The sequence below is a fragment of the Indicator indicator genome, chromosome 21 (assembly GCF_027791375.1).
Source record: "Indicator indicator isolate 239-I01 chromosome 21, UM_Iind_1.1, whole genome shotgun sequence".
NCBI lineage: Eukaryota > Metazoa > Chordata > Aves > Piciformes > Indicatoridae > Indicator > Indicator indicator.
Genome location: NC_072030.1, coordinates 1,137,344 through 1,149,718, shown reverse-complemented (window position 1 = coordinate 1,149,718; position 12,375 = coordinate 1,137,344).

The window sequence follows — 12,375 nt, the reverse complement described above, 5'->3', positions numbered from 1 at the left end:
GGAAACCTGCCATGGAGGTGAGGGAATGGACTGAAGCTTTGAGGAGAGCAGATTTAGACTGAAGATCAGGAACAAATTCTTGGCAGTGAGGGTGGGGAGAGACTGGCACAGGTTGCCCAGGGAGGCTGTGGCTGCCTCCTGCCTGGAGGTGTTCAGGACCAGGCTGGATGAGGCCCTGAGCAAGCTGGGCTGGTGGGAGGTGTCCCTGCCCATGGCAGGGGCTTAGAACTGAATGAGCTTTAAGGTCTCTTCCAACTCAAACTGTTCTGTGATTCTATGATCACCCAGTCCCAAGTTGCTGAGCTTTTAAAAATGGGCTCTAAAAAAAAAAAAAAAAAAAAAAAAGAGATAGAGATTGTTGAAGAAATATCCAATTCATTCAATTCAGCTTTGGGATTTGGAATTTGAAGGTGCACCTGGGTCAGGCCTTCTCTGCCTGATTGGGAAAAGGGGAGATTGAGAGTGGATGTGAGGAAGAAATTCTTGGCAGTGAGGGTGGGGAGAGGCTGGCACAGGTTGCCCAGGGAGGCTGTGGATTCTCCCTCCCTGGAGGTGTTGAAGGCCAGGCTGGATGAGGCCCTGAGCAGCCTGGGCTGGTGGGGAATATCCCTGCCCATGGCAGGGGCTTGGAACTGGATGAGCTTTGAGGTCTCTTCCAACCCAAACCCATTCTGTGAGTCTGTGAGGGTTTGCAGAGGAAAAGGAGCAGCATCTGCTCTGGCTGGAACCATCCACCCCAGGTGTCCCCAGGAAAGCAGCCAGGAGGAACCCCAATGGGTCCTCTCCTGTGGGCAAAGCACAAAGAGCAAGGTGTGGGTTAGAGGGGAAAGAGGAAAGGCTCCTGCACTGCCACTTTGCTCTTGTGCAATGGAACCATCCTGGGCACCAAGCCCAGGAGGGGCTGGGGGGTAGTGAGGTGTCCAGCTCCCAGCACAGGGGTGAGGCTGGGTCTAGGTAGCTCTGGGCTCTAGGCTGACCTAGATCAGACCTAAGGATTATGGATTCCTAACAGATCAGGTTGGAAGAGACCTCAGAGATCATCTACTCAAAATCCCCTGCAAACTCTCAACCAGCCCAGGCTGTTCCAGGCCTCATCCAGCCTGGCTTGAATACCTCCAGGTAGGAGGCAGCCACAGCTTCCCTGGGCAGCCTGTGCCAGTCTCTCCACCTTCACACTGAAGAACTTCTTCCTTAGCTCCAGCTTAACCCTGCTCTATTTCAACTTCAAACCATTCCCCCTTGGCCTGGCTCCAGACACCCTCAGCAAAAGTCCCTCAGCAGCCTTCCTGCAGGATCCCTTCAGGCACTGGGAGGCAGCTCTCAGGTCCCCCTGGAGCCTTCTCTCTGGATTGGTCTTGAAAGTCTTTCAGGGTTGAGTTTCCCTCCTGGACTTCTCCTTAAAACTATTCCTTTAATTTCTATACACAGAGATTCCAGCTGGTTGGGGCTGTCCCTGCTGACTGCAGGAGGGTTGGACAAGATGCCCTTCAGAGGTCCCTTCCATCCCAGGGCATTCCAAGGAAATATGCTGCCTGCTTTGCAGCTCTCAAGGCAGCACCATACCCATGGCTGCTCCCAGCTGCCAGCCCCAGCACAGCAGCTCCTGGAGGCCCAAATGCCCATCACCTCCAGGGGAGGGAGAGAGGGGAGGGAGGGAGAGAGCAATGGAGGGAGAGAGCAATGGAGGGAGAGAGCAATGGAGGGAGAGAGCAATGGAGGGAGAGAGCAATGGAGGGAGAGAGCAATGGAGGGAGAGAGCAATGGAGGGAGAGAGCAATGGAGGGAGAGAGCAATGGAGGGAGAGAGCAATGGAGGGAGAGAGCAATGGAGGGAGAGAGCAGTGGAGGGAGAGAGCAATGGAGGGAGAGAGCAATGGAGGGAGGAATGGAGGGTGACTCACAACGCAGCTCCTGCAAGCCAAGCCCTGAGGGGTACTTGCCAAACCATCCACCTGCAGTCAGACTCCTGGCAGGTGCCTCTGCCAGCAGGGCCAGCAGCTCCATATGCAGCAGGCAGCAGCACAGGGTCAGCTCCCTCAGGAGCCACCAGAGAATGCATGGTGCAGGTTGTGAGCATTCCCTGCTGGGACACACTGTCAGTTCCCACCTCAGGACACTGCCTCTAGTCATGGAATGGGTTGGGTTGGAAGGGAGCTCAAAGCTCATCCAGCCCCAAGCCCCTGCCATGGGCAGGGACACCTCCCACCAGCCCAGCTTGCTCAGGGCCTCATCCAGCCTGGCCTGCAACACCTCCAGGCAGGAGGCAGCCACAGCCTCCCTGGGCAACCTGTGCCAGTCTCTCCCCACCCTCACTCTCAACAATTTCTTCCTCCTCTCCACTCTCAATCTCCCCTCTCCCAGCTCCAAGCCATTGTCCCTCATCCTGGCACTCCCAGCCCTTGGCCAAAGTCCCTCCCCAGCTCTCCTGGAGCCCTTCAGGTACTGGAAGCTGCTCTGAGGTCTCCCTGGAGCCTTCTCTTCCAGACTGAACAGTCCCCAACTCTCCCAGCCTGGCCCCACAGGGGAGGTTCTGCAGCCTCTGCTCATCTTGGTGGCCTCCTCTGGACCCTCTGCAGCAGCTCCAGGTCCTTCTTGTGCTGGGGGCCCCAGCAGTGGAGGCAGTGCTGCAGGTGGGGTGTGAGCAGAGCAGAGCAGAGGGGCAGAATCCCCTCCCTGTGCTGCTGCTCTCCCTGCTCTGGATGCAGCTCAGCACACAGCTGCCTGCTGGGCTGCCAGGGACCACTGCTGGCTCCTGGGCAGTTTGTCACCACCTGACACCCCCAAGGCCTTCTCCTGCAGGCTGCTCTCAGCCACTCCTCACCCAGCCTGGACAGATATGTTTGTATTCCTCATTGGCTATTACATTCCTTATGTAAGGAATGCTGCAAATGTGGAGATGCAAGAACCTGTTCAAGCCTTGGCAACACTCTGCAGTACCCAAACTACCTGCATGCCCCTGCCCAGCCCAAGGGATCTGCTTCCATTTCCCTCCAAATTTCCATCTGCTCTTCCCCCCACCAAGGGGGAGACCAAACTGGGGAGCACTCAACCAGTGAGGCACTTCCCCCAGTTCCTCCAGAAGAGCCAGAAATGACCCTCAGAGTGCAGCTTCCTTGTGATGCTCATCTGATCCTCCAGGCTGGAGGACAAGATGCAGCCTGGGCTAGTGGGTGGGGTCCCTGTCCACAGCAGGAGAGGTTGGAACTGGATGAGCTTTAAGGTCCCTTCCAACCCAACCCAACCCAATTCCATGCACCTTGGCCACTGACAAGGCAAGTGGAGACAGGCACTGACCTGCTGCCCTCCCCATCTCATCTCTAAGTGATCAAGGATTTCATTCCCATGGGATTAGAGGAAAATTCAGGCTCTGTACCTCTCCTCTGGGTGGGACCAAGGACATGAAAAAGCTAAATGACCTTTGAGGGTGTCAGGGAGTGATAGGACTGGGGGGGATGGAGTAAAACTAGAAGTGGGGAGATTGAGATTGGATGTGAGGAAGAAGTTGTTCCCCATGAGGGTGGTGAGAGACTGGCACAGGTTGCCCAGGGAGGTGGTGGAAGCCTCATCCCTGGAGGTTTTTGCAGCCAGGCTGGATGTGGCTGTGAGCAACCTGCTGTGGTGGGAGGTGTCCCTGCCCATGGCAGGGGGTTGGGACTGGCTGAGCCTTGAGGTCCCTTCCAGCCCTGACAGTTCTGTGATTCTATGACCTACACATATTATACCCCCTCTGCCTTCAGCCTCTTTCAGAAGAGCTGCCATCAGCCACCAGCAGTCCTCTTTCCACTCCACTACTCCTGGTAATCAGTGAATGAGCAAAATGCAGAAGGAGGGGGGAAGGGGGGAGGGGGGGGGAACCCTTCCAGGTTTGATTTTCCACTTCCAGAAGAACTCAGAGTATTCCTACCCTGCTTTGGGAAGTGGCCACAGGCCAAGGACACACTGCCTGGGGCTGGGGAGGAGAGGATGTGCTGAGGGACATGCAGGTGTCCTGCTGCCACCAATGTTTATTTATAACATTTGCTGGCCTCCAAAGGCCTCTTAATGACCATCTGAGAGCTGCAGGAGCTCCTTCCTTCCCTGCCTCAGACATGCACAGAGGCAAGCAAACAAGAGGCAGGATAATCCCAGCTGAGCCCTCTGGTAGGACACTTGGGTGTCCCAGAGCTCTCTGCTGTCACCCCTCCAGCCACATGAGGAATTAGGAGGAGGTGTCAGCAAGGCCAGAAGCCACCCCAAGATAATAAGCTCTTTAAGGCACCCAAATGGAGACATCTCTGGAGAGGGACCTCAGTCCCTTGCCTGGCACTGAAAGACAAGAGGCCAGCCCTTGGTGGGGACAAGTCACTGTCCTTCAACAGGGGATGGAGATCATGGCTGCAGGAGCAGCTTGGAGCAAGGGCTTTGAGCTGGGAGAGGTCAGACTGAGAGTGGAGATGAGGAAGAAATTGTTGGCAGTGAGGGTGGGGAGAGACTGGCACAGGTTGCCCAGGGAGGCTGTGGCTGCCTCCTGCCTGGAGGTGTTGCAGGCCAGGCTGGATGAGGCCCTGAGCAAGCTGGGCTGGTGGGAGGTGTCCCTGCCCATGGCAGGGGCTTGGAACTGGATGAGCTTTGAGCTCCCTTCCAACCCAACCCATTCTGTGATGATTCTCTGATGATGATAACCAAACCAACCATGATGGGATGGCAACTGCACCAGCAATAAAAATACCTTGGGTTTTGGTTTGTTTTTTTTTTTTTTTTCGGGAGCATTTAGGAGCTTCATCCTCATGCAACTCATGGTCACCAGGGGCCACCTGGGGGAAACTCAGCATTTTGAATCTCCTGCCCCAACTTCTCCTGGATACTGGATACTCCCAGGAGGTCATTAAAGAGCCAAATGAATTCCAAGAGCACAGCACCAAGCCAAACATCACAGCTCAGGCAACCCTCAAATCACTCCAAAGATTCCTGGAGGCAAAGCACCTCTGAAGGACATCAAGCCCTTGGTCTGCAGCATGTCACAGATGCAGTGATGTTGATTCTGATGCATCCACTCCTGGGTCCCAGAGGTATTTCCCACTGGAGTGGGAGAGCAAACATCTTTCTGGAGCAGAAGACACTGAGTTTGGAAGAGTCGGAGAAGAATAAAACCCTTCCCTTGGTCCCAACCTCTGTGTAGATAGGACTTGCATCCCCTCTTATGAGTGGGCAGGTGGGAACACACTGGGCTGGGTGTGACATGGGACAACCTGGGGTCCAGGCTGGGTTAGCCCCAGGGAAAGTCCTGCAGGGCCAACCCTTTGAGATGGAACCCTGGAGACATGATGAGCTACCCCATCCCAAAGGAATCAGGGCAAGGAGGTAAGGAAGGAGAGATGAACACAGAGCAAGCCTGGGAGAGATCTGAGTTTCTACAGGCACAAACCATGAAGCAAAGACTTGGGCACACTGCTCAAGAGCCCAAGGGCCATAGATTGGCAGGGGTTGGAAGGGACCTCTGGAGCTCACCCAGCCCAGGCCCCTGCCCCAGCAGGGCACCCACAGCAGCTTGCCCAGCAGCACAATGCCCAGGGGGGGTTGGAAGCTCTCCACACAAGGAGACTCCACAACCTCTCTGGGCAGCCTGCTCCAGGCCTCCAGCACCCTCACACCAAACAACTTTCTCCTCCTGCTCAGATGGAACCTCCTGGCTGCCACTTTGTGCCCCTTGCCCCTTGTGCTGACCCTGATCACAACACGCAAAGAGGCAGCAGCTCAGTGCCTGCTCAGCTCAGCCCTCTCACCACTGGTCCCCTGGCTCTCTGCAGAGGGAAGTGTTGCCTCCTCCCAGCAGCCCCAGGACTGGGGAAAGAAAAGGCAATAAAACTCAACCAGGGAAAGCAGCAACTGCAAAGCCTCCAGAGCCCCCAGCCATGCCTCCAGAGCCCCCAACCACGCCTCCAGAGCCAATCCACCTTTATCCCTACCTAGAAATGCCTGTGGGGCTCATCCAGCCTCCTGCACAGCACCAGCCACCTCAGGCAAGCCTCCAGAGGCAGAGCAGCTCCCTGCTGCATGCTCACACCTCCTGGGGAAAGCTCTGTTCCCAGAAGGAATCATTAGCACAGCAAGAAGCTCAAAACTCAGCCTCCACTTAGGATCCCCCTCAGCCTCCACTGCTCCACCTGCGTGCTGCCAGCCCTTGCCAATAGCTGGCAGGAAAAGCAGGAGGCACAGGGGAGGATGCTGCTTGCTGGGCTTCTCTGATGAGCCTGCTGCTCTCCTGCAGGGTGCTGAAGTTCCCTCCTAAGTCCCTGTGCTCAGGAGCACACTGCCAGGTCTTACAGCATAGAGTCAGTCACAGAGCCATGGAATGGCTCAGGTTGGAAGGATCCTCAGAGCTCATCTGCTCCAACCCCCTGCCACGGGCAAGGACACCTCTCAGCTAGACTCAGCTGCTCAGGGCCTCATCCAGCCTGGCCTGCAACACCTCCAGGCAGGAGGCAGCCACAGCCTCCCTGGGCAGCCTGTGCCAGAGCCTCACCACCCTCACACTGAGGAACTTCTTCCTCAGCTCCACTCTAAGCCTGCTCTGCCTCAGCTTCAAACCATTCCCCCTTGGCCTGGCTCCAGACACCCTCAGCAAAAGTCTCTCTGCAGCCTTCCTGCAGGATCCCTTCAGGTCCTGGCAGGCAGCTCTCAGGTCCCCCTGGAGTCTTCTCCAAGCAGAACAAGCCCATGAACACCATGAGGGATCTCTGCAGGGCACCTCCACAAGGGGCTCTAGACCCCAAAATGCTTGTTGAGAGCACTGCAGGATCCCAGTGCCAGTCCTCCCTGCTAGGCAGGAGGCATTTCCTGGGCCATGGGGAGCTTTGAACACACTTGGACGGAGGAAGTTCCATCTGAACATGAGCAGGAACTTCTTTAAGGATGACAGTGCCCTGGAGCAGGCTGCCCAGAGAGGTGGTGGAGTCTTCTTCTCTGGAGACATTCAAGACCCATCTGGATGTCTTCTGTGTGCCCTGCCCTGAGTGACCCTGCTTTGGCAGGGGGTGCAACTGGATGACCTGTGGAGGTCCCTTCCATCCCTACCACTGGATGATCTCCAGAGGTCCCTTCCAACCTTACCACTGGATGATCTCCAGAGGTCCCTTCCACCCCTACCACTGGATGATCTCCAGAGGTCCCTTCCACCCCTACCACTGGATGATCTCCAGAGGTCCCTTCCACCCCTACCACTGGATGATCTCCAGAGGTCCCTTCCACCCCTACCACTGGATGATCTCCAGAGGTCCCTTCCACCCCTACCACTGGATGATCTCCAGAGGTCCCTTCCACCCCTACCACTGGATGATCTCCAGAGGTCCCTTCCACCCCTACCACTGGATGATGTCTGGAGGTCCCTTCCAACCTCTACCACTGGATGATGTCTGAAGGTCCTTTCCAACCTCTACCACTGGATGATGTCTGGAGGTCCCTTCCAACCTCTACCACTGGATGATGTCTGGAGGTCCCTTCCAACCTCTACCACTGGATGATGTCTGGAGGTCCCTTCCAACCTCTACCACTGGATGATGTCTGGAGGTCCCTTCCAACCTCTACCACTGGATGATGTCTGAAGGTCCTTTCCAACCTCTACCACTGGATGATGTCTGGAGGCCCCTTCCAACCCCTACCACTGGATGATGTCTGAAGGTCCTTTCCAACCTCTACCACTGGATGATGTCTGGAGGCTCCTTCCAACACTACCACTCTGTGATTCTGTGAGCAAATGGCTCAGGAGCTCCAGCAGGTCCTGTACTGCAGCAGGACCTCAACGTTTCAGCTGAGGGCTGATCCACCTTTTGTCTCCAGGTAAGAAGTGTTGTGGTTTGGGCTTGGGTTTTATTTTTTCTTTCCCCTCCCCCCCCTCTCCCCCCCCAGTCCCCCTCTCCTTTTTGAAGCTACAAGTTCTTCTAGATGACTAGCCTGGGGCAGCTGGAAGCACCCCAACCCTGAAGAAAGTGCTGACTCCAGCCCACCAAAAGCCAGAGAAATCACTCAGCTGCATTTAGATGCTCCTGAACTTGGCATCTGGAAGCTTGGGAGGGCCATCAAATTGTCAGCAATTGTTTGCCAGAAAGGGATTGGGGTTTAAAAACCTGCTGTGGAGACACACTTATGGCTCCAGGTCAGTGGCCAAGTGGAGCTGAGACAAGCTGGGACAGCTCAAGGAGCATCCCTTGAAAAGATGCTTTTAGGAACCAGCACTGAGAGCAGCCCTCAGCAGCCTGGCCTGGAGCAGCAATGCTGTGGGCAGCAGGAGCAGGGCAGGGATGGTACCCCTGGACTGGGCACTAGGGAGGACACACCTGAGTGCTGGGGTCAGTTTTGGGCTCCTCACTCCAAGAAGGACATTGAGGAGCTGGAGCAGGGCCAGAGAAGGGCAACAAAGCTGGGGAAGGGTCTGGAGAGGAGCAGCTGAGGGAGCTGGGGGTGTTTAGTGTGGAGAAGAGAAGGCTGAGGGAGACCTCATTGCTCTCTACAGCTCCTGAGAGGAGGCTGCAGCCAGGTGGGGGTTGGGCTCTGCTCCCTAGTCTCAGGTGAGAGAAGGAGAGGAACTGGCCTGAAATTGTGCCAGGGGAGGGTTAGGTTGGAGAGGAGGAAAAATTTCTTTGGTGCAAGAGTGGTCAGGGATTGGCAGAGGCTGCCCAGGGAGGTGGTGGAGTCCCCATGGCTGGAGGGGTTCAAGAAAGCTGTGGCCATGGCACTTGGGGCCATGGTTTGATGGCCATGGTGGGGTTGGGTTGAAGATTGGACTGGATGAGCTCAGAAGTCTTTTCTAATCCAAACAATTCTCCCTTGGCACAATTTCAGGCCATTTCCTTTCCTTCTATCACCTGATACTAGGGAGAAGAGATCAACCCCCACCTCACTCCAACCTCCTTTAGAGACCAACCCCCACCTCACTCCAACCTCCTTTAGAGACCAACCCCCACCTCACTCCAGCCTCCTTTCAGGGAGCTGTAGAGAGCAATGAGATCTTTTCCAGACTAGCTTAGGGTTTAGGTCAATTCTGAAGCCACCACTGGAGGTTTGTCCCATAGAAGAAAACACAAATAGGGCAGGACAGAGAGATGTTGGAAAACATGGATGAGATGAAGCAGGGGGACTCTGGCAGATGCACCCAGCCTCAGCATGTGCTGCTGGTGAAGGCAACCATGACACACCTCCACTGTGCCCAGCTGGGCAGCACACACAGCACTGGAGCACAGCAGCTTGCACCCAACCCCATTTCCCACCCAATCCTCAGCACACCTAGGGACAGAAGCTCCTCTCTCTGCCCAGGCCCAGCCAAACTCCAGTGTCTCTGACAATTACACCTCCCTCCCCTTTATGGCCAAGTCCTGCTCCAAGGAGCAGGGAAGGGAGCACCCTGGGTTGATTGAGACCACTTGGGCCAGCTGCCATCTGCTGCCAACAGGTTTGGTGAAGCCTTGGCAAGCTGCCCAGCACAGGCACTGGGACCTGTGGGTTCCCAGAGCTACCAAGTGCCTGAGCACAGCCATAAGTTGCTTTTTTTAATGCATAAGGGAAAACCCCTCCCCACACAAGAATTACAGATAACTCACAGTCAGCTCTTAGGCTGTTTCATCATCTCAGGGTCATGTCCCCCCCTTTCAAGCCCTGGGCAGAACCAACTCCTACATCTCCCTTGTGATCCCTTGCAGAGGTTGAGGTTTTCACAGCAACCATCATCCCCTTTCTGGGAAATGCCAGAGTGTGGCACTCCAGACCCACGGGGCTCCATGCAGCAGGGTGCTGGGTACCCAGGGGCACTGCAAACCCTGCTCCATGAAGAGGTGGAAGCAATGCTTTAGGAAGATGGATGTGCTTGGGGGGAACTTCATGATTTCCATGTGTGGGGAATCACAGCATGGTAGAGAGGGTGGAAGGGACCTCTAGAGATCATCCAGTCCAACATCCCTGGCGGAGCAGGGGCACCCAGGGCAGGGCACATCCAGGTGGGGCTTGAAAGTCTCCAGAGAAGGAGGCTCCACAACCTCTCTGGGCAGCTCGAGGATGCTCCAGGCCTCCAGTAAAGAAGTTTCTCCTCATGTTGAGGTGGAGCTTCCTGGGTTCCAGTTTGCATCCATCACCCCTTGCCCTATCACTGGGCACCACCGAAAAGAGCCTGGACCCTTCAGGGAAGCCGAGGGAGCTATGCCGGGAGGGTGGCCAGGCGCCCTGCTCAGGCTCTCCCAGCAGATAACTGGGATGCAGGAGCATTCCTGGCATTCCAGCGACACCAGCAGAAGGTAAGAGCATCCCCCCCTCGCTGAGCACTGCGGGTACCCTTCGCGAGCTCAGAACGTGCAGGCGCAGCGGCTCCCCCCTGCCCGGCAGGGCTGCAATTCGAGCAGCCTGACCCCACGCAGCCGCTCCAGGAGGCCGTGGCCGTGTGATATCCCTGCCCCATCCAGTGCCTGCCATTAGCGGGCCGAGCTCCGCGGTCCCTGCTGCCAGATGCTCCCGGTGCCCGCCCGGCAAGCCTCGACAGGGCACCGCGCCGGGCCCAGCAGCCTGCCCTCAGCACCGGCACCCCCGGCAGCCTGCCTGCCCTTAGCACCGACACCCCCGGCACCCCGCCTGCCCTCAGCACCGGCACCCCCGGCACCCCGCCTGCCCTCAGCACCGGCACCCCCGGCACCCAGCCTGCCTGCCCTCAGCACAGGCACCCCCGGCACCCAGCCTGCCTGCCCTCAGCACAGGCACCCCCGGCACCCAGCCTGCCTGCCCTCAGCACCGGCACCCCCGGCACCCAGCCTGCCTGCCCGCCCTCAGCACCGGCACCCCCGGCAGCCTGCCTGCCCTCAGCACCGGCACCTCCGGCACCCCGCCTGCCCTCAGCACCGGCACGCCCGGTACCCAGCCTGCCTGCCCTCAGCACCGGCACCCCGCCTGCCCTCAGCACCGGCACCCCCGGTACCCAGCCTGCCTGCCCGCCCTCAGCACCGGCACCCCCGGCAGCCTGTCCTTACACTCGGCAGCGAGCCTGCCGTATCCTCAGCAGCAGCCACGGCTTCCTCCTTGCCTCCTCAGCTCCTTTCTCACTTGTTTCCACCTGCCCCTTCCAGGTTTCTCCCCAAATCAGCCATCCCGAGCAGAGTGCCGTGGGCTGTGCCAGAGCCAGCTGCTCTGTTTGAGCGAGAGATGCGTGGCTGCGGCCCCTTCGTGGGTGGAACAAGAGCCTCCAACCCACGTTTGGGTCTAAGCTGCAGTTGGATTTTTAAGGCGCAGTTGCAGGGCTGGACAGCACAGCGGGGCAGGGATAAGCCGGGGAGAGGAGTTTGCTCTCCCACAAGTGGAGTTACAAAACAACCTGCCGGCAGAGTTCACAGCAGGCATCAGAAGTATGCAGCCAGGAGCCAGGATCTTATCGAGGAATTTAACCCCTCTCTCTTCAGGGAGCCAGGGACGTCTCGGAAGGCAGGAAGGACAGAGGGCTCTGCTCCGTGGATGCAGACTGCGAGGGGAGGAGGCTCCTGGTATGGGTAGCTGAGACCTTTGGGCCACTTCAAGACCCCAATACCACCTCAAGACACCCTGAGACCTCAACACTGCCCTGAGAATCCAGCACTGCATTAAGACCCCAATGCCAACCTTGAGAGCCCCCCCGCCCCCAACACACACCTCGGGTCTCCATTGCCACATCAAAACCCAAACAGTACCTTGAGACCCCCATGGCAACCTTGGTACCCCAACGTCACCTCGAGACCCCCACATCAACCTCAGGACTCTCATGCCTCCTCAAGACTCCACTCCTGGCCTGAGACACCTCGAGATCTCTATGCCACCTGCAGACTCCCACACCACCTCCAGATCCCAACATCACCTCGGCACCCCAGTACCACCTTGGCAGCTGCTCCACCCTGGGCTCTGGTCAGGACCAAGATGCTGCTCCTTCGAGCGGCCATGAGTGGACCTCCTGGTGGCAGGAGCTGCTGGGGCTGCCTGTGCCAGCTCCCGGTGCCCCGAGCAGGTGGAAGACGAAACCACCCAGTGCTCGACCAACGTGGACAGGACTAGAGGGGCACTGGGCAGCTGGGCAGGGGTGGTTCCCACCAGTGCCGAGAGACACACCTGGCTCCAGCCCAGGCACTCTCTAAAGGGGTCAGGGGCTCTGCAGGCGCTCTGCCTCCGGTCGCCCCTCACCGTCCCCGCCCCACTCCGCACACTCCAAAACAAGAAGGTTGTGCCCTCGCTGCCCTCGGGCCCTGCCGGGGGGACGCGGAGCCGGCTCTCACAGGGGGCGACTCAGCCGCGGGAACACCCGGCCCCAGCGGCCCCACCGCCGCCACCTTCCTCCCGCGGGAACCGGCCCGGCTCGTGCAGGGCCGCGCCGCACCCCGCTGCTGCCAAGCGGCGGCGGCCG